The sequence below is a fragment of the Rhinatrema bivittatum genome, chromosome 1, assembly GCF_901001135.1.
Source record: "Rhinatrema bivittatum chromosome 1, aRhiBiv1.1, whole genome shotgun sequence".
Lineage (NCBI taxonomy): Eukaryota > Metazoa > Chordata > Amphibia > Gymnophiona > Rhinatrematidae > Rhinatrema > Rhinatrema bivittatum.
In genome coordinates, this window is record NC_042615.1 from 505,231,291 (window position 1) to 505,253,733 (window position 22,443).

A 22,443-nucleotide genomic window follows, 5' to 3' on the forward strand; every position below is an offset into this window, starting at 1 on the left:
TACAAGTCACCGAGGCCTGCTACCCCAAGGCGTTCCCCCACCTCTAGAGGTGCCGGACATCGAGCCACCACAGGGCCCTGTGGTAGAGCCGATGACACCTTCACTGCCACCACCTATAGCTGCTCTGACTACACCAGCTATAGCGGAGGAACTGAGCGGATTCATCCTCCAGGCAGTTCGAGAAGCACTTCAGGACTTACATCCATCGACACCGATGACTCCTCTGCCGGTGCCATCCCCAATGCCACCACCAATACCATCACCATTCCCGATGCCGTCCCCAATGCCGGTACCTGTACCACTACCAGGGACTCCAATACAACCAGATGTGTCAATTTTTCAACCTCTAATGGAAAAACTCTATGCCCTCATCAGTGCTATACCTTTAGAATCTGTCTCTACTAAACCAGCGGGTATGGGAGATACTTCTGATACATCTCCACTATACGAACCTCAACCAGGACCTTCAGGACTGTCCAGATCAGTTATACCATCAATGCCACCGAAGCCTTCTGCTTCTCCTTCCAAGCATACACCATATGACTCCTGGGAGGATAGAAACACTGATTCCTCGTCAAAGTTTTATATCTGAACCATCTTCTGAAGGAAGGAAGAAAAGTCACCTCCAGAGGACTTATCCTTCACTACTTTTATAAAGGACATGGCAGACACTATTCCTTTTAAATTAGTGTCTGAAGAGGATATGAGACAGCAAACCTTAGAGGTTCTTCAATTTGTAGATCCCCCTAAAAGTCCTAGCCATCCCTATTCATGAGGTCCTGGTAGAGTTACAACATAGATTGTGGGAACATCCATGTTCAGTCCCGCCAGTCAATAGAAGAATGGACACCACATATCTAGTACAGCACATCCCTGGTTATCAAAGAGTACAACTTCCACACCAATCAGTAGTGGTAGAGTCGGCTCAGAAAAAATCTGAGTACGACGTCACCAGGGAAAGAACACAGGTTCTTGGACACTCTAGGAAGGAAAGTCTTCGAAGGAGCAATGCTTAATTCTAGGATAGTCTTACCAACTTTACATGATGCAATATCACAGAAATCTCTGGAAACAAATGCAACAGCTCACTGATTCTCTACCTCAGCAGTATCAGCATGCAGCTAATGCAATTATCCATAAAGGATTAGAAGCTGGAAAACATGAAGTTCATGTTGCATACAACAGTTTCAAAACTTCTTCCAGAGTGGCAGCTTCTGGGATCAGTGCACGCCATTGGGCCTGGCTTAAAGCCTCTGACCTTAGGCCTGAGGTCCAAGACAAGTTGGTAGACTTAACTTGTGTGGGCGTCAATTATCTGCTGTATCACAAGACTCATCCACGGTGTCATGCCATCAGCCACGAAAAGATACAAGGAAGCCGTACTACAGGCCAAGGCGGTACTATCCACCAGCACCTCGGGGCAGATCTTCCTAACCACAACAAAGATCTCAGCCCAGACAATCTAGAACCGCTAGGCCTCAACCGGCCCAGCTGCAGGTTTTTTGAGACAATGCCAGAGAACAGCAGCCAACTCAACAACCCCAACCCAACCATACCAGTAGGAGGTAGAGTCTCCTTCTATTACAACCATTGGTCAAGGATAACAGATCAATGGATACTCTCCATTATATCCCGAGGTTACCAACTCCATTTCCTATCAATTTCAAAAGACTCTCCACCAAAGTCTCTTTGGATAAACAAAGATCACATCACTCTTCTGCAAGCAGAATTATCCACCCTTCTGAGAGCCAGAGCTGTGGAACTGATACCCTGGCCTCAGCAGGGCAGAAGATTCTACTCTTATTTCCTCATTCCAAAGAAAACAGGAGGCCTACGTCCCATCCTAGACCTCAGAAATCTCAACAAATTTCTACATAAAGAAATTCAGGATGGTCTCTTTAGGCACCATGCTTCCCCGTCTTCAGACAGGAGACTGGCTTTGTTCTCTGAATCTACAAGACTCTTACGCTCACATTCCAATATTCCCTCCTCATCGCAAGTTCCTGCGTTTCCTGGTGGGTCATCACCATTTCCAATACCGGGTTCTACAATTCGGACTTGCCTCAGCACCCAGAGTATTCACAAAATGCCTAGCAGTAGTAGCGGCACACTTACACAAGGAAAGTGTACATGTTTTTCCCTACCTGGATGACTGGCTCATCAGAAGTCAATCTCAACAAGGAGCTCTTTCTTCTCTCAGACTAACAATCAATCTGCTTCATTCGATGGGTTTTCTCATCAATTACCAAAAATCCCACCTCATCCCGTCTCACCTACTGCAATTCATCGGAGCAGAGTTGAACACTATACTATCAAGAGCCTTCCTACCAGAGGATCGGTCGGAAACACTCTCCTCAGCAAACTCGCTACGCTTTCAAAAACAGGCGATGGCTCATCAGTTTCTAATCTTACTAGGCCACATGGCCTCCACAGTTCATGTTACTCCTATGGCCAGATTAGCCATGAGAATAACCCAATGGACATTGAGATCACAATGGATACAAGCAATTCAACCACTGTCATCTCCAGTTCAAATTACCCACCAACTACGTTCATCTCTCCTATGGTGGGTAAACAAGGACAACTTGCGCAAGGGCCTACCCTTCCAACAACCAGCTCCACAGATAACTTTAACTACAGATGCATCCACGTTAGGTTGGGGAGCTCACATAGCCAGGGTACTTGGACAAAACTCAAAGCAACATTTCAAATCAATTTTCTGGATCTATGAGCTATGTTATGCTCTACATGCGTTCAAGTACTGCCTTTCACACAAAACGGTACTTGTGCAGATGGACAACACAGTGGCCATGTGGTCCTTGAACAAACAAGGAGGTACGGGCTCATATCTCCTGTGTCAAGAAGCCGCACAGATTTGGAATTGTGCCTTGACACACTCCATATTTCTCCGGGCTACTTATTTATTTATTTAAAAGCTTTTATATACCGGAATTTAGCTGGCTGCCTTCATTCCGGTTTACAGATACAACAACTTAATACATTTGGGAGCAACTGACAACAAACAGGAAAACTGACATCAAACGAATTAAAAATAATAAATAAGAGACATCGAACAATTTAAAAATCAACATCAAAATGCAACTTGGATAACTTATATCAACTATTGTTGATATAAGTTATCCAATGAGGAGAAGGGCAAGGAGTATAGTCCGGGTTATGATATAGCGTAAGGCGGCGAGTATTGGAGCTAGATGAATCTATGAAAAAATAATTATTACAAGCTTGAGAGAAGGTGTATAGTATTGATATGACGGTACATTAATGGTTTAAAACGAGCTCTATGATGATATTCTTGATATTGTGGTTAAAAATTGACTGTGGTTAGGTGATGGATGTTATGAGTGGTTAGCCAATTCCATCTTTGAAGGTTTGTCTGAAGATCCATGTTTTGAGTTCTTTCTTGAAAGTTTTGGTATTGCTTTGAGAACTGAGGTGTTCCGGTATTGAGTTCCATAGTTTAGGTCCTGCTATGGAGATGGCTCTGTTTCTTATGTAGGATAGCTTAGCTAGAGGTAGTGATGGGACGTTTAGCTGTACTTTTCTCGAGGATCTTGTAGTGCTTTGTGATCTGTGTTTATTTATGATGTTATCTAGGGCGGTGTTTTCAGTTTTGTATATTGTATTGTGTAAGATGGTTAGTATTTTGAATTCGATTCTTTTCTCTACTGGAAGCCAGTGGAGATTGTAGATTACAGGGGTGATGTGGTCTGATTTTCTTTTGCCAGAGGGGACTCTGGCTGCCGTGTTCTGTAGTAGTTGTGGTTTTAAGGTTGTTTTTGGGAGTCCAATCAGGAGTGAATTGCAGTAGTCAAGGCTGGTGAATATAAGTTGTTGTAAGACTGTTCTGAAATCTTTGTGGTGAAGCAGTGGTTTTAAGTGTTTAAGGATTTGAAGTTTGTGGAAGCCCTCTTTTGTTTTCATTGCGATGTGCTTTTTGTAGTTCAGTGTCTATCCATATACCGAGGTCTTTTACGTTGTCCTTTAGTTGTATGCAGATGTTGTCTATATGAATGGAGTGGTTGCTTTTTAATTCAGAGTTTTTTCTTTCTATCAGAAGGCATTTGGTTTTGGACATGTTTAGGCATAGCTTCAGATGGTTTAGCATGTTTCTTATTGATTCGAGGTGAGAGGCTGCTAGTTTCATTGCGTCTTCAATGGTGGAGGTTATTGGTATAAGGAGTTGGATATCGTCGGCGTACATGTAATATGTAATGCCTAGACCTGAGAAGTTGGCAGAGTGGAAGTAGGTAAATGTTAAAGAGTATAGCTGAGAGGGCAGATCCTTGTGGAACTCCGGTTTCAAGGGGGATGGCATCTGATGAGTTGTTGTTGAAGTTGACTTTGAAGTATCTGTTTCTGAGGAAGGATGTAAACCAGTCTAGTGTTTTGCCTGAGAGGCCGATGGTGGCTAGTCTTGATATTAGACTATTGTGGTCGACTGTGTCGAACGCTGCAGATAGGTCAAGAAGAATTAGTATATGGCTTAGCTTGTTGTCAAAACCTCTTAATATGTTATTTGATAAGTTGAGTAGCAGGGTTTCAGTGCTGTGGTTTTTCCTGAAGCCATGTTGTGTGGGGTGAAGGATGTTGTTGGATTCGATGTGTTCAATGAGTTGTTTCAGTGCTGCTTTCTCAGTCAATTTTGCGAGTAAGGGTAGGTTTGAAATAGGATGGTAGTTGTTCAGATAGTCTGGGTCTAAGCTTTTCTTCTTTAGTACTGGTTTGATCGTTGCAGTTTTTAATGTCTGGTAGTACACATTCTTCTAGAGATTTATTTATAATTGCTGCTATAGTTGGGGCTACGGTGTGCGCTATCTCTTTTAATTCTCTTGTTGGTATTATGTCTAGGTCATGGCGTGCTGGGTTGATTTTTATTAACATTTTTTCTGTTGCTGTTGAGATTGGCTCGAAATTGGACCAAGGTGTTGTGTTTGTGGTGGCTATTTGGACTTCAGTGATCGAGGATTTGTTTATGGTACTGGTTATTTTGCTGACTTTGTTTTTGAAAAACATGGCGCGGTCTTGGCTTAAGATTTTGGTTTCTGATGTTGGGGTGTTGATGTTTTCGGATATGAGGTTTTTACGATGTTATATAGAGATTTGGTGTTATTGGTGGAGTTTTTGATTTTTTGACTATAGTAGTCACGCTTTGTGTCGTGAATCATATTTTTGTAGGTGGCGAGTTGTGTGCGGTATCTTTGTAGTGTCAAGGGACATTTGTTTTTTTGTCAGTCCTTTTCTTTTTTTCTAAGATTGGATTTCGAGGCCCTTAGTTGTGAGTTGAACCATGGGTTGAGCTTTTCTTTGTTCTTTATCTGTTTTATGTTCTCGGGGTTTATGTTAGCCGTCTCTTCAGTAAGTTGGAACCAAGATTGTATGGCATTGTTTATGTTGGAGAGATCAAGACTTGCTAGTTGTTTTTCGAGTTCTTGTTGGAGAGTCTCACGTTGGAAAGGTGGCTGGAATTTGAAGGTTGGAGATTCATTTGTTTTGACGTGCTATTAATGTATGTTTGTGTGTTGCATTGAAGTAGGTGGTGGTCAGACCATGGAACTGGTGAGTATGTTATTGAGGTGTCTGAAAAGAAGTGATTCGTGAAAATCAGGTCTAGGGTGTGACCTGCTTTGTGTGTGGGGTTGTTCACTTGTTGGTTGAGGATAAAGCTTGCTAGCATGTCAATCATGGTTTGGCAGTTTTGTGATCTGGGGCTGGTGTCCATGTGGAGATTGAAGTCTCCAAGTATGATTGTAGGCTTTTTCGTGTTGATGTTTGTTATTAGGAATTCTAAAAGAGGGGAGATTTCATTATCAAGGAGTTTGGGGGGGCAGTATACTAGGTATATTTGCAGGTTTTCTGAGTCAAAATGGGATATTTTGTATTGTCTCGAGAGTGTGGAATCATTTTCATTGAGATGTTTTTTTATGATCAGTAGTAATCCTCCGCCTCTCCGGTATTTACGAGGGACTGAGAATATGTCGTAAGAATTGTTGTTAAGTTGGTTTGTTATTACTTGGTCTGTATTTTTAAACCAGGTTTCCGTTATGGCGATGAAGACAGGGTTTTTTTCTTGAATGTCTGATATTAACATAAATTTTTTGGTTAAGGATTGGGCGTTTATAAGGATGAAGGTGAGAGAGAATATGTTTGTAATGTATTTCTTGAGTGGAATGTTTATCAGGTATCTGTGTCTTTTCAGACGAGATATGTTGGGAGTGGCGGACATATTTGAGGTGGTTGGTGGTTGTGAGGTGATTGTTTCTCGTTCAGATCTCAGTGTTTTGGTTTATTTTCTTGAGGCGAGGGAGGAGAGATGGGAGATGAGTGCAGGAGGGGATAGGATTAATGCTAGTTGGGAGTTTGAGGAGGCTGGAAAGAGTGCTGGTCGTAGTTGGATGATTGCAGGATGATTGCTGGAATGAGTGCTGGTTGGATGTTTGTTGCTGTTGGTTGGGTGGTGAAGGAGGGTCAGGTAACCAGGTTTTGAAAAATGGGAGTGGGATGGGAGCGGGGGGGTGGCCCCTTCCTAGGGTTCTGAGGCTCACCAAGGGGCTCACTAAGGGGCCGGCCCCTTAGTTCGCGCTCCTTCGGGCGCGTGATGCCCGGCATGTGACGCCTTGGGGAGGCGTCGCAATTTTAAAGTGCCCCTGCCGGTTTCTGATAGGTCAGCTCGGTTTGGGGCAGGCGCGGCTGCGCTCACCGCGTGGTTCCTGCTGTAGTTTTGTTTTTTTTATATTTTGCTTTGCTTTCTTCTGGTTCCTTACCTTCGGTTTCTCTGCTGGCTCACTGATCGGAGGAGTGAGCGGGCTCTTGCCCCGAGTGGGCTGCGCCGACTGCGCAGCCCACTCGGGCATTCACAACTTGGTTGCAGATCGCCTCAGTCGTCACTTCCAACCTCATGAATGGTCTTTTGGATCCATTAGTAGCAACCAAGATATTCCAGTGTTGGAGCTGAATCACAAAGTGGACAAATTCTGCTCTCTGCACAAACACCAGTCGGCCAAGGATGCCTTTGCTCGCCTTTGGAATTCAGGCCTTCTATATGCATATCCTCCAATACCGCTAATAACCAAAACTCTAGTGAAACTACAATAGGACAAGGTGTCACTGATACTCATAGCCCCGTATTGGCCTCGACAAATGTGGTTTCCCATACTTCTCGACCTCTCAATCACAGAGCCAATTAGCCTGGGTATAGCTCCCACTCTCATAACTCAGGACCAGGGCAGGTTGTGCCATCCTTATCTCTGACAGCCTGGATGTTGAAAGCTTGATCTTACAACCACTCAATCTTTCAACTAATGTCTCTCAAGTGCTTATAGCTTCATGTAAACCTTCCACACGAAAAGACTATACTTCGAAGTGGAAAAGATTCACCTTGTGGTGTACACAAAGTTATTGACCCTTTTTCCTGCCCTACATAGTCTTTACTAGACTATCTATGGCACCTTTCAGACTCTGGCCTCCAGACCTTGTCCGTAAGGGTACACTTAAGTGCAATCTCAGCTTACCATCATCCCATAGGAGATACACCAGTATCCGTCCAACCTCTTGTCAGTAGATTTATGAGAGGTTTAACTCACCTTAAACCACGAATACGGCCACCAGTCACAGAATGGGTCCTTAATTTAGTACTAACAAGACTCATACGTTCTCCTTTTGAACCCATGAATTCCTGCAATGTTAAATTTCTCACATGGAAGACTATCTTTCTAATAGCCATTCCATCTGCTAGAAGGGTTAGTGAGTTACAAGCACTTGTCACATACTCACCCTATACAAAATTCTTGCATGACCGAGTGGTACTTCGTACACATCCAGAATTCCTTCCCAAGGTAGTTAGGGAATTACATTTGAATCAGTCCATAGTTTTGCCCATCTTCTTCCCAAGGCCTCATTCTCACCAAGGTGAGAGGGCTTTGCACACCTTGGACTGTAAACGTGCACTAGCATACTATTTAGACCGCACTGCAGTCCACAGGAAATCCACTCAACTCTATTTCTTTTGATCCAAACAAACCGGGTAATCCAGTGGGCAAACAAACTCTCTCCAACTGGCTAGCAGATTGTATAGAGTTCTGCTATGAAAAAGCAGGCCTTCCCCTCCAAGGACGAGTAAAAGCACATTCAGTGTCAACCTCAGTAGCACACTATCGTTCAGTGCCAATTCTTGACATATGTAAAGCTGCAACATGGAGTTCTCTTCACACCTTTGCAGCTCATTACTGTTTGGACAAAGGAGGAAGACAAGATTCAGCTTATGGACAATCTGTCTTAAAGAACTTGTTTCCAGTATGATCCCAACTCCTCCTACTTTCAACTTGCTGTGATTTTAGGCTGCCTCAATTTCTTCAACAATACTTCAGTGTTTGGTTCACTACAAAATGACTCGGCCTACAGCTTTCTAATCACCCATATGTGAGTACTAGCATCCTGCTTGTCCTGGGATAAAACAAAATTGCTTACCTTGTATTAGGTATTGTCCCAGGACAACAGGATGTAGTCCTCACGAAACCCACCCGCCACCCTGTGGAGTTGGGTCAGATACGTTTTATTTTTGCTAAAGCTTATTGATACATACGAGACTGAAGGGAGACCCCTGTGGCTCGAGGGATCATGGCTTGCTCAGTCTGCCAGTCAAACGTTTCTAGAAACTTTGACAAAGTTTTTTCCGTGATAGGGCTCTGTCAGTGACGTCACCCATATGTGAGGACTACATCCTGCTGTCCTGGGATAACACCTATTACAAGGTAAGCAATTTTGCTCTCTCATTACCCCCTTCATTCCAGAGCCATCTTTCCATTGAAAGAGGCCTGTCTCCTAAGCAGTAATACCTTGGTGGTATTTGAATATCTCTAACATTTCTGACTCACCTTTCCTGCAGAGTATACATCTTTAGATATTTCTGTTCCCATATGCTTCACATTGAAAACCACTGACCATTTTAGTAGCCACCCTCTTGATCAACTCAACTGGTCTTTATCCTTTTGAAGGTGTGATCTCCAGAATTGTACACAGTATTCCAAATGTGGTTTCACCGGGGCCTTATACAGAGGTGTTATCAGTGTTTTTTTTTCTTTTTTTCTGCTGACCATTCCTCTCCCTATGTACTCAATCATCACTTTTTTTTTGCTTTCGCCCTTGCGTTATCCATCTTCATATCAGATATGATCAACCCAGATCCCGCTCTTGCTTTGTGCTTAGAATTTCACGCCCCCCCCCACCCATATGAGGGGTGGGCAAACTGTTTTAATTGGAGCCATATTACTAGCTTTTATCTGTACTTGGAGGGGAAAGGAGTTTCCCTTGAAGCTTCATGAACATGGGGACATGAACAAGGTTGGAAACATCCCTGCTCCTTTTTCACCAAGGCACAGTGAGAAGCCAAGCAGCACCATCAGTGGTAAGAACACCCCAAAGAGCAAATCAGCAATAACAGTGGCAAGAATGCCCCAGGCATCAGCAACAGTCATAAATCAGCCACTAAATGAGCACGCAGACTTGTACATGTAGCATCCCTTTCTCCCTCACACATCTATGCAAATAGCCTCCCATGCATAGCTCTGAAAACAATTTCCTTATCCTCCTGCTTGACCAGCCAATACTTAAGGGATTTCCCTTCTCCACCGCTAAGACAAAAACACACACCTCTTTTTTTTTTTTTTCTCTTATGATGTTACATCCCCTTATAAGGGAGATGTGGCTCTAGGCAGTTGCCAGCAGTCTCTCCAGCAGGTGTATGGACTAGTGAAGGCAAGTCTCTAGTTGGCTCCTAGGCCTGGTTGAGGTTACTGGCTCCTGCGGTAACTGACCTTTGGGGCTACTTCCCTCAGTAGTAGCCTGCTCCCAGAGGAAAAAATATTTCCTTATCTTCCTCTCAGTTGAGTTCTCTTGGGTATTCCTTTCTGTTCCCCCAGGGGCCTAGTGGAGCTGCCCTGATAGAGGGGTTCCCTATCTCCCTAAGGGGATCTGTGAGATTGTGCTAGGATGGGGAGGGGTCTTGTTTTCCTCTCCTCTTATCTTCCCTCTGTTGCCTCTTCTCTCCTGCCCCTTCTGTTCTATTTCCTTGTTCTTCTTTGGAGTTCCATAAAGTGAAGAAAAAAAAAAGTGAGAAGAGGAGCTTTTGCATCCTCCTGTGTGTGGAGATTAACATGGCTTGGCTCCTGACTATGACTCCAGAGAAGTTTTTCCTGGAAGGGAACGCAGGCAGGCTGTGATAAAGAGAGGAGGAGATACACCGTCTGCTAATGTGACTTGTATCTCGCCAAGCTAGCAGGTAAGGTTTGGACAACCGAGGTGAGTCAAACTCAAATATTCCCAGAAGATGGGAAATGATTAAGTACCCAGGGACTGAGATGTCAATGCTTCAGAGAATACAGTAGAGTTAAAACTGGTAGGTATGTACCTCAGCAGACCTAGATGGCAAAACCCCAGCCCTTTTGAGGAGCTAGAAAGCCCAGGGGCAACTCTGCTGTAGCCACAGGCCTCAGTTGCCCAACTCAGTGACTTGCAGTGGGTCTCTCCCATGGTGACTTTTGTAGGTGGATGCCTACAGCAGTTCTGCCCAGTGGATCCTAAACACCTCAGACCAAATGGGTATTGGACAGTCACAGCGGGTACACCTTGAACCTGGTCACACCTGTTACACAGGCTTTTATCTCCCCATGCTTGCCTTTAAGCAAAAGGGAGGCAATAGAGGCCACCTTATCTTACTCCAAAAGAAAAATAGGGAAGGTGATCTCCCAGGTACAAAGCTTCCAGATGCAGATGGCTTCCAAAGTTTGGGACTACCTACAACTTTTAGGATTAATGGTGGCCACGCTAGATTTGGTTCCATGGGCCAGAGTGCACATGTGTCCATTGCAGAGGGTGCTTGTATTCAGGGGCTGCTGGACTCAAAGAACTAAAATCTCTGGGTGCCCTTACAACCTTCATTCAGAGACAGCCTGATGTGGTGAACATATCCCACTAACATGTTGAAGGGATTGGACCTGGACCCCCCCTGTAGATCATCATAATCAGATGCCAGCAGCTATGGCAGGGGTGCCCATTGCTAGAGTCAGATGGCTCATAGGCAGTTGGGAGAGAGAAGGAAGGGACATGGTCAACAAACTGCTTAGAATGAAGCACCATCAGTCAAGCTTTAATGGTTTTCCTACCCTTAATAAAAGGAAGGTCAGTCCGAGTCATATCAGACATTACAGCAGTAGTGTATGTGAACAGAGAGGCACTTGTGGTCAGATGCTAGCGATTGAGGCTGCCCTAATTTTTAAATGGGGGGGTGGAGTAAAATCTTTGTATACTCCCACAATATGGGCTGCTGATAGGCACCAATGTCCAGGCAGACTTCCTAAGCAGCAGCACATGGACCCCGGGGAATTGGGAACTCAGCCTAGAGACATTCTCCATAATCACAAACAGGTGGGAGTAGCCAGCAATGGACTTTATAAGACAGATTACTCAGTCAAAGGAAAGGACTTGGCTCCAACAGACTAGAAGCACTGGAAAGGCCCTCTTTACATGTTCCCACCCTGGCCTATGATAGGGAGTATGCTAAAGGGAATAGAGAACTGCTCATCACAGACAATCTTGGTATTGCCGGTTTGGTGAAGGAGGCCATAGTACGCAGACTTGATAAGGCTACTAGCAGGGGCTCCATTATGTGTCTCAGGCATGCATGGACTGTTATGACAGGGCCCCATCCCATTGGAGGGCCTGGTCCTTGAGAGGGCACAGCTAGGCAGGAAAGTGTACACTCTTTTGTAGTCACTTTAAATGAAGGCACAAAAAACATTTACTTTGGCCTACCGTCGCATTTGCCACTTACTTGAGAACTTCTGTCGTTCTTGCAAGATCTCCCCATCGAAGGCAGATGTAGCATGCACTCTAGATTTCATTCAGCAACATCTGGATAAAGGACTAGCCCTTAGCTCCCTGAAAGTACAGGTAGTGATGCATCTGGACATTGTCTATTTTTATAGAGGGGGGGAAAGCACGTCAGGCCCCCTTTCACCCACTAGTCTCTCAGTGGGATCTCAATTTGATCCTTAGGGCCCTTCCTTTGAATCAGTAACACATGCGCATCCCTTTGTCTAAAGACAGCTTTTCTAGAAGACATTTATTTGGCCATACGAACTTTGGATATACAAGCCCTTTCCTGCAGGGATCCTTACCTGAATTTTACTGCAGACTGTCACATTCCAACTGGTCCCTTCTTTTTTGCTTAAGGTAATAACTGTTCCATCTAAATCGGTTGACTTCCTTGCTGGTCTTCAGGGACAGCAAGATGCGGAAGGAGGACACAGCTACCCTACCTGGATGTCAGGCACATGCTATTATGATATCTTAAATTCACAAATTCCTTCCAGAAAACGGACAGTCTTCATGTTTCACAAGGGTCCATGTAAGGTAGAAACAACCTCTAAACAAAAAATGGCTAAGTGAATCAAGGAAACAATTGCCTTGGCATACATTCTTAGAGGAAAAGTACCACCTGGCCTTTAGGCACATTCTTCCAGGGCCCAGGCGACTACATGGGCAGCGGTTATCAAAGGTGAACCCAGAAGAAATCTGTAGGAAGCCACCTGGTCCTCGTTGCATTCATTCAGCAGGCATTATAGGCTGGATGTATTGGCCAAGTCAGATGCAGCCTTTGGGGCAGGCATCCTTGAGGCAGCACTCTTCATTCTGCCTGAGGAAGTAGAAGCCTTGGTACTTCCTACAAGTATTGACTGGTCTAGCAGGAGGATAAGGAAGACAAAATTTTATCTTACCTGATAATTTTCTTTCCTTGAATCCTGCTAGACCAGTCCAGTTCATATCTGGGAATACCATACTACCAGTTATAGCAAAGAGCAGTCTTCACAGGCCATCTTTCTGTGCCTTGTCTGTCTTGTGGGGAAGACAGAATGCCAGACACCATCACTTTCTTTCAAAAAAAAAAGTAAAGGGAGATAGTGTATTAAAAAAAAGAGTATATATACAATAAGTCAGTAGATATTTGTATATATGATTGGATAAAGAGAAAGCTAGAAACCATATATGGCATTTTTTTTTCAAGATTTAACAGGAGAGATTCAGGGGTTTGTTCATCCCTCTCCTGAAGCACATGTAGCCAGTTGGTTTTTCAGGATATCCATAATGAATATGCATGTAATATTTGCATACAATGGAGACCCAGGATATGCAAATCCTATTTGAATATTCATTATGACAATCTTGAAAACCCAACTGGCTACATGTGCCTCCAGGAGAGGATTGAGAAACACTGCTTTAATGCTAAGCCACACCAGCCAGTGATCCACTACAACAGGGATAGCCAACTCAGCTCTTCAAGAGCTGCAAATGGGCTTAGTTTTCGGGATATCTACAGTGAATATGCATGAAATATATGTGCACGCTCTGCCTCTATGGTATGCAGCTTTATCTCATGCTTATTCATCGTGGATATCCTGAAAACTACACCAGTTTGTGGCTTTTGAGGACTGGAGTCGGCCACCTCTGCACCACGATATCAAACACTGTCACCAATGGTAAACACCAGGTCCAGCATCACTCTGTGTGGGTTCCATCATTAGTTGACAGGGTTCTCCCTGCAGAGAATCCAGGATCTCCTTGCTTCTAGAAGACACTGTAGTCAGAATTTCCCAGTAAAACATCCAGCAGATTGAAATTGCTTAGCAATACGATTTCCTCTTTCTTAGTAATTTTGTGAATATCCTCCATTAAATCAGTGCATCTCAACCCAATCCTGGGGTACACCTAGCCAGTCAGGTTTTTAGGATATCCACAACAAATATGCATATGAGAGATTTGCATGTACTGCTTCCATTCTATGAATATTTCATGCATATTCGTTGTGGATATCCTGAAAACCTGACTGGGTAAGTGTGCCCTGAGAACTGGGTTGAGAAGCACTGCATTAAATATTTCTTCTGCCTCCAAAAAGAGCCTGTATATCACCTCAGAATAGATGTTCAATTCCCTCTTCCTATATTCTCACAGTGCTGCTGCTTCTTTACCTCATATGCTCTGCATTTTGATTTAATATTTTATATATTGTGCCTCTCCTCCCTATCCTGTCCTTCCTGAATAGATTGTAGCCAGGAATAACTATATCCCAGTCCATGGTTTTTCTGTGTACCACGTCTGCTATTACATCCAAAACAAAAGGCCGGTTTTTACTATGTTAAATTTCTTTCCAAGGCATTTGTCTACTTTTGTTTTGTTCTCATACCTTAGACCAACTACTGCTTTTTTTTTTTTTGGAATACTACTACATCCAAGTCAGCCTCTTCCATGACTGCACCTCTAGATTCATGACTTATTTCCCATTTCTATACAAATGATTGTTTTACTTTTCTGAGAGCTTTTCACCCATCCCTGATTATCCTAGTATAAAGCATAGGTCAGTGCAATAATGGTAATACAAATAATGAGGTTGAGGAATGCATTGGACAGGTTAGGAGGGTGGGGGAGACCTCATAGGCAGTTTCAGTGCTTGGAGAAACTTGGGATATTTGGGGGTAGTTTCAGTATATTCTGGGGTGTTTGGGTTAGGTTGGTGCAAAGTAGAGATTTTTAAGGTGATTAGTGTGTGGCTGGGTCACTGAAAAATGCAGCATATTCTGGGAAGGTAAATCTACAGTGTCTTGCAAAAATCTTCATTCTTATGCATTTTTCACTTTCTGCTGTCTAAAAAAATACAAATCTAAATTCAGGTTTTCACGATTTACACAATATACTATACACTTTCATCATAAGTTATAGAAATATTCCAAAAGTAATTAAGAATAGTCTTGTTTGCATAAGTCTTCATACCCCTTTTGCAGCAGTAGCAGCCAGTAGTCATTTAGGATAAGTCTACCAACTTTGCATAGTGGGTTGGTGCAGTGTTTGCCCATTCTTCTTGGCAGAAGAGCTCAAGCTCTTTCAAGCTGGCTGGGGGTCATCTATGTACTGAAGTTTTCAAGTCTTGCCACAGATTTTCTATTAGATTCAGATCTGGGCTTTGACTTGGACATTCACTTCTTGTTGAGCCTCTCCATTGTTTTTGCTTTGTGATTAGAATCATTGTCCTACTGAAAGGTGGATCTTCTTAGTCCCAGGTCTGTATAAAGCTCCAGGATTTGCCTTTACTTTGCAGCATCCGTCTTTCAAAGCTGCCTATCCTCACTGCTGCAAAGCATCCCACAACATAAAGCTGCCACCACTGTGCTTTACTGTAGGGATGGTGCTCACCTGACCCTTCTCCCACATGTGTACATTATCCAAGTGTTTCTTTGAAAACTCTTATGTAGCATATATGGTGCTTCAGCGGTGGCTTCCTTCTTGACACTCTCCCATATAGGCCATGTTTGTGGAGTAATCTTGAAATTTTATTTTTTATTTTATTTAAAGGCTTTTATATACCGATTGCCGTTTGCACATCGTATCGGTTTACAAAGAATACAGTGCTTTTAGAATGGAGCCTAACAGTTACAAGAATTGTTGAACAAGCAATATTTTCCCCAGTTTCACCCAGAAACTGTAGTTCTTTTAAAGTAATCTTGAGCATCAGTGACCACCTGCAGCAACTTGAATCTATGGCTACTGACTTTGGAGGATTGTTCTAATTGCAACAGGGTCTTGGTGGTGCCAAACTGCTTCCATTTTACTATAATGGACCCAACAGTTCCCCAAGAGAGATTCACAAATTATCTTATAGCCTTCCCAAGTCTGTACCTTTTTGAATACATATCCCAACAATCTTTAAGCAGCTCGGTGTTCAACTTGTTTTTGACAGTTTTATCTCAAGTCATACAATAAAAACAGCTAGATTTTTTTAAGAGTATTTATATTAGCTCAACTACTGGGATTGGACACAGATTAGCTCTATTTAACTTATTGTGGGTCTTAAGAGTTTTTTGAACTGGGGCGAATTTGGATTTGCTATGACATTCAAAAATTGGAAGAAGGATCCAACAGAAGAAAATAGGATAATACATAAACGTTGGCAAGTTAAATGTAAGACATTGATAAGACAGGCTAAGAGAATTTGAAAAGAAGTTGGCCGTAGAGGCAAAAAACTCAAAGTAAAAACTTTTTAAATATATCCGAAGCAGAAAGCCTGTGAGGGAGTCAGTTGGACCGTTAGATGATCGAGGGGTTAAAGGGGCACTTAGAGAAGATAAGGCCATCGCAGAAAGATTAAATGATTTCTTTGCTTCGGTGTTTACTGAAGAGGATGTTGGGGAGGTACCCGTACTGGAAAAGGTTTTCATGGGCAATGATTCAGATGGACTGAATCAAATCACGGTAAACCTAGAAGATGTGGTAGACCTGATTGACAAACTGAAGAGTAGTAAATCACCTGGACCGGATGGTATACACCCCCCAGAGTTCTGAAGTAACTAAAAAATGAAATTTCAGACCTATTAGTAAAAATTTGTAACATATCATTAAAATCATCCATTGTACCTGAAGACTGAAGGATAGCAAATGTAACCCCAATATTTAAAAAGGGCTCCAGGGGCGATCCGGGAAACTACAGACTGGTGAGCCTGACTTCAGTGCCAGGAAAAATAGTGGAAAGTGTTCTAAACATCAAAATCACAGAACATATAGAAAGACATGGTTTAATGGAACAAATTCAGCATGGCTTTACCCAAGGCAAGTCTTGCCTCACAAATCTGCTTCACTTCTTTGAAGGAGTTAATAAACATGTGGATAAAGGTGAACCAGTAGATGTAGTATACTTGGATTTTCAGAAGGCGTTTGACAAAGTTCCTCATGAGAGGCTTCTAGGAAAATAAAAAGTCATGGGATAGGTGGTGATGTCCTTTTCTGGATTGCAAACTGGCTAAAAGACAGGAAACAGAGTAGGATTAAATGGACAACTTTCTCAGTGGAATGGAGTGGGCAGTGGAGTGCCTCAGGGATCTGTATTGGGACCCTTACTTTTCAATATTTATAAATGATCTGGAAAAAAATACGACGAGTGAGATAATCAAATTTGCAGATGATACAAAATTGTTCAGAGTAGTTAAATCACAAGGACATTGTGATAAATTGCAGGAAGACCTTGTAAGACTGGAAAATTGGGCATCAAAATGGCAGATGAAATTTAATGTGGATAAGTGCAAGGTGATGCATATAGGGAAAAATAACCCATGCTATAGTTACACAATGTTAGGTTCCATATTAGGTGCTACAACCCAAGAAAGAGATCTAGGCGTCATAGTGGATAACATATTGAAATGGTCAGTTCAGTGTGCTGCAGCAGTCAAAAAAAGCAAACAATGTTGGGAATTATTAGAAAGGGAATGGTGAATAAAACGGAAAATGTCATGCCTCTGTATCACTCCATGGTGAGACCGCACCTTGAATACTGTGTACAATTCTGGTCGCTGCATCTCAAAAAAGATATAATTGCGATGGAGAAGGTACAAAGAAGGGCTACCAAAATGATAAGGGGAATGGAACAGCTCCCCTGAGGAAAGACTAAAGAGGTTAGGACTTTTCAGCTTGGAGAAGAGATGGCTGAGGGGGGATATGATAGAGATGCTTAAAATCATGAGAGGTCTAGAACAGGTAGATGTGAATCGGTTATTTACTCTTTCGGATAATAGACTAGGGAGCACTCCATGAAATTAGCATGTGGCACATTTAAAACTAATGGGAGAAAGTTCTTTTTTACTCAACGCACAATTAAACTCTGGAATTTGTTGCCAGAGGATGTGGTTAGTGCAGTTAGTATAGCTGTGTTTAAAAAAGGATTGGATAAGTTCTTGGAGGAGAAGTCCATTACCTGCTATAAAGTTCACTTAGAGAATAGCCACTGCCATTAGCAATGGTAACATGGAATAGACTTAGTTTTGGGTACTTGCCAGGTTCTTATGGCCTGGATTGGCCACTGTTGGAAACAGGATGCTGGGCTTGATGGACCCTTGGTCTGACCCAGTATGGCATTTTCTTATGACTCTCAACTTCTTGATATTTTTTTTTTATTCTTTTGGAATATCTTCCTTAATTATTTTACAATGAAAGTGTGCGTAGAGCAGTGAAACAAATGCCTACTTCATTACATTTTTTATTGTATTTTTCAGACAGCAGAATATGAAAAATGTATGAGGATCTGAAGACTTTTGCTAGGCACTGTAGATAACCAAATCTTGCAACATTTACTGAATCCATTGCAATCCTTGATGGATCTTACTACTTTTGGACAAGCGTTTCATAATTTGACTCCCAGGTAGAAGTGTTGGTTGGTTTTAGATTATAGTCTCTACTGTGGATAGAATATCTGAAGCGCAAAATATTTTGGCTGGAATATACAGATTTAATTGGTCTCTGATATGATGGGCCCTTGTCAGTGCCTTGTAGGTTGAGAGGATTTTGAAGTCAAATCTACTGGTAAGTAGCTGGTGTGCTATAGTGTTTTGGACACTTGGAAAGCAGTGGACTTGTGCATACTCTAGGCCCTGCTCATACAGGCTGATAAAGTTACATTCATCCCAAAAAGCAGTGTCACCTGCATTTGAATGCTCCTCTTGTCAGTGTAAATCTTGCTGCATTAGCAGTAAGAAGTTTTACTTTCCAGAATGTATTTTAAAATGAATACCACTTGGTGCACTTGCATGAAAATTCCACGCAAATGAGGATTAAGTACTACTCCCCAATAGAGAGGTGTGCTGGCCTAATTTGGACTTTTTTTAATGCTGGAAATTTAACTCCTGGGTCAGAGATGGAGTTAAGTTTCCAGTGCTGCTATTCGTGAACAAAAAATCTGCCACCACTATCCAGATAAATCTGTACTTAACTGGCTATCTGGTCACAGTTAGCTGCCATTACTTAGCCAAGTATTATTTGGTCAGTACTTATTCAGCTAAGTGGCAGCAGTTAGCCAGATACATGCGGGGGGAGCGCCCACTCTCCTGTGCACGCGATACAGTATTTTAATTTATTTAAATTAGGGCCAACGGTAAAAAGAGGTGCTAGGGACACTAGTTCGTCCCTAGCGCCTCTTTTTGACAGGAGTGGCAGCTGTCAGCGGGTTTGACAGCCGGCGCTCAGTTTTGCTGGAGTCATGAAGGCCATGGGTTTGGAAACAGGACGCCGGCAAAATTGAGCGTCGGCTGTCAAACCTGCTGACAGTCACCGCTCCTGTCAAAAAAGAAGCACTAGGGACACTGGTTTTACCACTGGCCCTAATTTAAATTAAAATACTGTATCGCGCGCACAGGAGTGGGCGCTTGCCCGCTCTCCCACGATTTTACTGTTTTGGCCCGTTAGTTAGACAAGTACAATTTTTGAATTCTCTGCATGGTCTTTCTTCTCCCGGTCTCCCCCCCCCCCCCCCCCCCAAGTTAAAATGTGCATTCAACTTATGTCAAATGCACATTTTTATAGTTAGCGCACATTTTTACTCCAATGCATTTGTTTAACAGTTTACTCCATCGAGTTTAAAAAAAAAATAAATTGAGCGTTAACTGTGCACTCAAATGTTTTTGCATCAACTTGAGTTGCAGCCTTGCCACTTTATGGTGACAGACCATGTGTTGCCAGATTCTCTCTTGGAAGTACTGTTTAGGATTTAGATATTGTGAAGCTGTAGGAAAGTGGCCTTTATCCGGTTAATGTTTGTCTAGTGCGCTGAAGTGTTAAACATTAGACCGTCTCTGTTTTCAAAACTTGGAGTGCTTTTTGGGGCACGGAAGATGGACAAGGTTAGGAATATTTCGTAAGGCGTGCATTGGGAAAAGAACCGAAGCTGGTTATAAGTTTTTGGTTTTTTTTTTTCTGGCACACGTGTGCTGATGACGCTCTTTGTAAGTGTTACCTATTGTACTTGGTGCCGGATTTAAGATTTTGTCGCCCATAGGCAGAGTGCCACGGGAGCGTCCCTTCTGAAGCTTTGCTAGCACATGGTCCTAAAGCAGATAGAGGCAGGCTTCTCTTTGGTGTGCATATTTGGCTCTATCTTTTTTTTTTTTTTTAATCATTTTAGTGAAGGACTGTGATGGAGGTTTGAGCCTGAATAAAATAGCTTTTTCCACTTTGCCTGAAGCCTGGATCGGGTTTTTTCTAGGGTCAGACTCAACCGGCTTGGTAAAGTCACCACAACCGCTTCCGCCTCCCGCGCGTCACCTAAGGGGTGGGGTCACAGTCTCCGCCTTTCCTCGAACCACATGAGCGGGGATGGCACATGCGCTGTTGTGTTGGTGGGTCCGAGTTTCCCGGCGTACGCCTTTAGACTCGCATTGACTACATTTATTAACATATTCGGGGGGGCTGTTCGCGTTTAGCCACGCCCCCTGCTTCTATATTCGGAGAGAGCCCCGTCCTATCCGGGGAGAAGGGTGGCTGGTTCTCTGCTTTGCATATTGAGGGTGACGCAGAGGCCGGCGAGCCGGTGCTGCTGGTTGGGGAGTGGGGAGGGGGAAAGGTGGTGGTGTCGGCCATCTTGTGTTTGTTGGGCAGGAGCCGGGCGGTGACTCGGCAAAGTGAAGCCGGAAGCGGGGCTTGGGAACGGGGATCGTACGTACACGGACCGAGGCACAGAGAGCGGGCCCCGCCGAAGCGGCATTGGTGAGAAGGGCGGGGTGGAGGAGAAAAGCCTTCCGTATCCCCTCTCCCAAGGGGATACACAGGCCGCGGCCCCCTGTATTGCTTCATCGTTAGGGAGAAAGGGGTGGCCCGAATCCGTCTTTATAGCTCTGGGAGAGTCCGCATGCAGAATGCTGGTCGGTCGTCCATTGATTTCAGGACTAGGAATAGTTTGGGCTGAAAAGGCCCCCCACTAAGTCTTATAGAATCGTAGAAAAGAGGTCTGGAAAGGAACACAAAAGCTTATCTAGTTGTATCCATTATACACAAATCGCAGACAGCTAGCCTTTACAAATCTGAAACGATGGATATTCCAAACTTACCGTAATGCTTAGCTTCCCTTACAATTGGAAACATCTTCCTGGGGTCTGTTCTAAATCATCTGTTAATTTCATTACTTTTGTTATGTCCTTAGTGTTGCTGGAGAACTATTCACATGCATCTTTATAACTTTACTCTTTGTGTGTTGGAAGAGAACATGTCACTATGCAGTCTTTTCTCCAAGCTAAATAAACCCATCACCTTTAGTTTGACATGGTTATTATTTAGACATATTTTATTGCACTCTTCTGTAGCTTCTTGTACTTAAATTATTCAGCCCATAACTGGACCTGGTATTCCAGACTTATCAGTGTTAGAGTGGGAGAATTAATTCATGAGTGTTGCATGCATTTCACATATAGGTCTTTACAGTGCTGGGTAATACATATCTATTGAGAGGTAGCAATCTGTGTTTAAAACTTGGCTGGTGAGGCAGTTGCTTATCTTTCTGTATAGCCTAGGCATATCAAGTCTCCTTTTGTCTTGCTATAGTTGGTGAATGTAAAATGGTAATCTTAACTCTTTGAAAACCCTTAGGCAGTCAGTGTGTGTTAGAAATCTGATGCTAGGCTATCCAAAGGGTTAACTTGCAGGCTGGTATGATCTGAACGAATTATACTCCAGTATTTAATTTATTGCTGATTACACAGCTTTCTGACCAGAGCAGCATTCTGATTTGCCAACCTGTAGGATTATTCTAATATTGTTTTCCCCTGCATTTGGAATGGTGATATGTATAAAGATCTTTCAGTAGTACATGTTCTTTTGCAGTCCCATGCACACACACCTCATTCAAATTGTGGAAGCATTAGCTTTGGTTTTCTGCCAGCTCTGCTTGCTTCCCCCCACCCCCTTGATTTTATTGAACTTTTTTTTCTTTTAGGAAAATAGCTTTCCAACTGCTGTATGTCAGCTGATATGTAATGGGATGTGTGGATTAATTTTTCACACATAGGATCACATGTTGTAAAGGGGAGAATGGGTGTGCAGGGAACAATCCTGGCTGGCCCACCAGTGTTTGGGCCTAGGCTCCAAAGAGATATCTCTTCCAGTCTCTGGTCAGTGAATTCACATGTATCAGTGGCACTTTTATGGGCTCAGATGAAGATGAAAACTTGAGCTGCCTGTACACACATTAATGTCTGTTATCAAACTTTCATTTGCTGCTGCTATTTGGCTGTGGTGTAGTAGCAAAGATGTTTTAGGATCTTTTTTGTTATAAATGCCAGCTCAATTGGCCTGTTTGTCAGTAATTGTGACATTTGTTATGGCCAGGCTGCTGTCTTTGGATTGAATGAAGCTGGGGAAGCTCTGTTCACATCTTAACCTGTGACTTATTGTTTCTGGAAGACTGTTTTTGCATCCCAAAATATTTTGGTTTGCAAGTTGTGTGGCATTCTTGGTCATATCCAGAGCATGAGAGATGGTTGGTTTTCCACAATGGCTCTACCCAAAGCTTCCTCTGAGGACAGATTGACTTTACCCAAATTGATACACAGATTGGATTGAAATTAGTTT

At 43.1% G+C, this 22,443-nt stretch overlaps 1 protein-coding gene across 2 annotated transcripts in view; it reads left to right on the forward strand.

Moving 5' to 3' along the window:
- UBA1 (ubiquitin like modifier activating enzyme 1) overlaps window positions 1-22,443 on the forward strand; it is a 265,897-nt gene that overhangs the window by 15,572 nt on the left and 227,882 nt on the right. Inside the window, exon 1 of one of the 2 annotated variants that reach the window (XM_029610599.1) lies at window positions 20,424-20,586. The exons of the other annotated variant lie outside the window; for it this stretch is intronic. The gene's annotated coding sequence lies outside the window, so the exon portion shown is untranslated. Of the gene's footprint in view, window positions 1-20,423; window positions 20,587-22,443 lie in introns of those variants that run through there. 2 annotated transcript variants of the gene reach the window in all.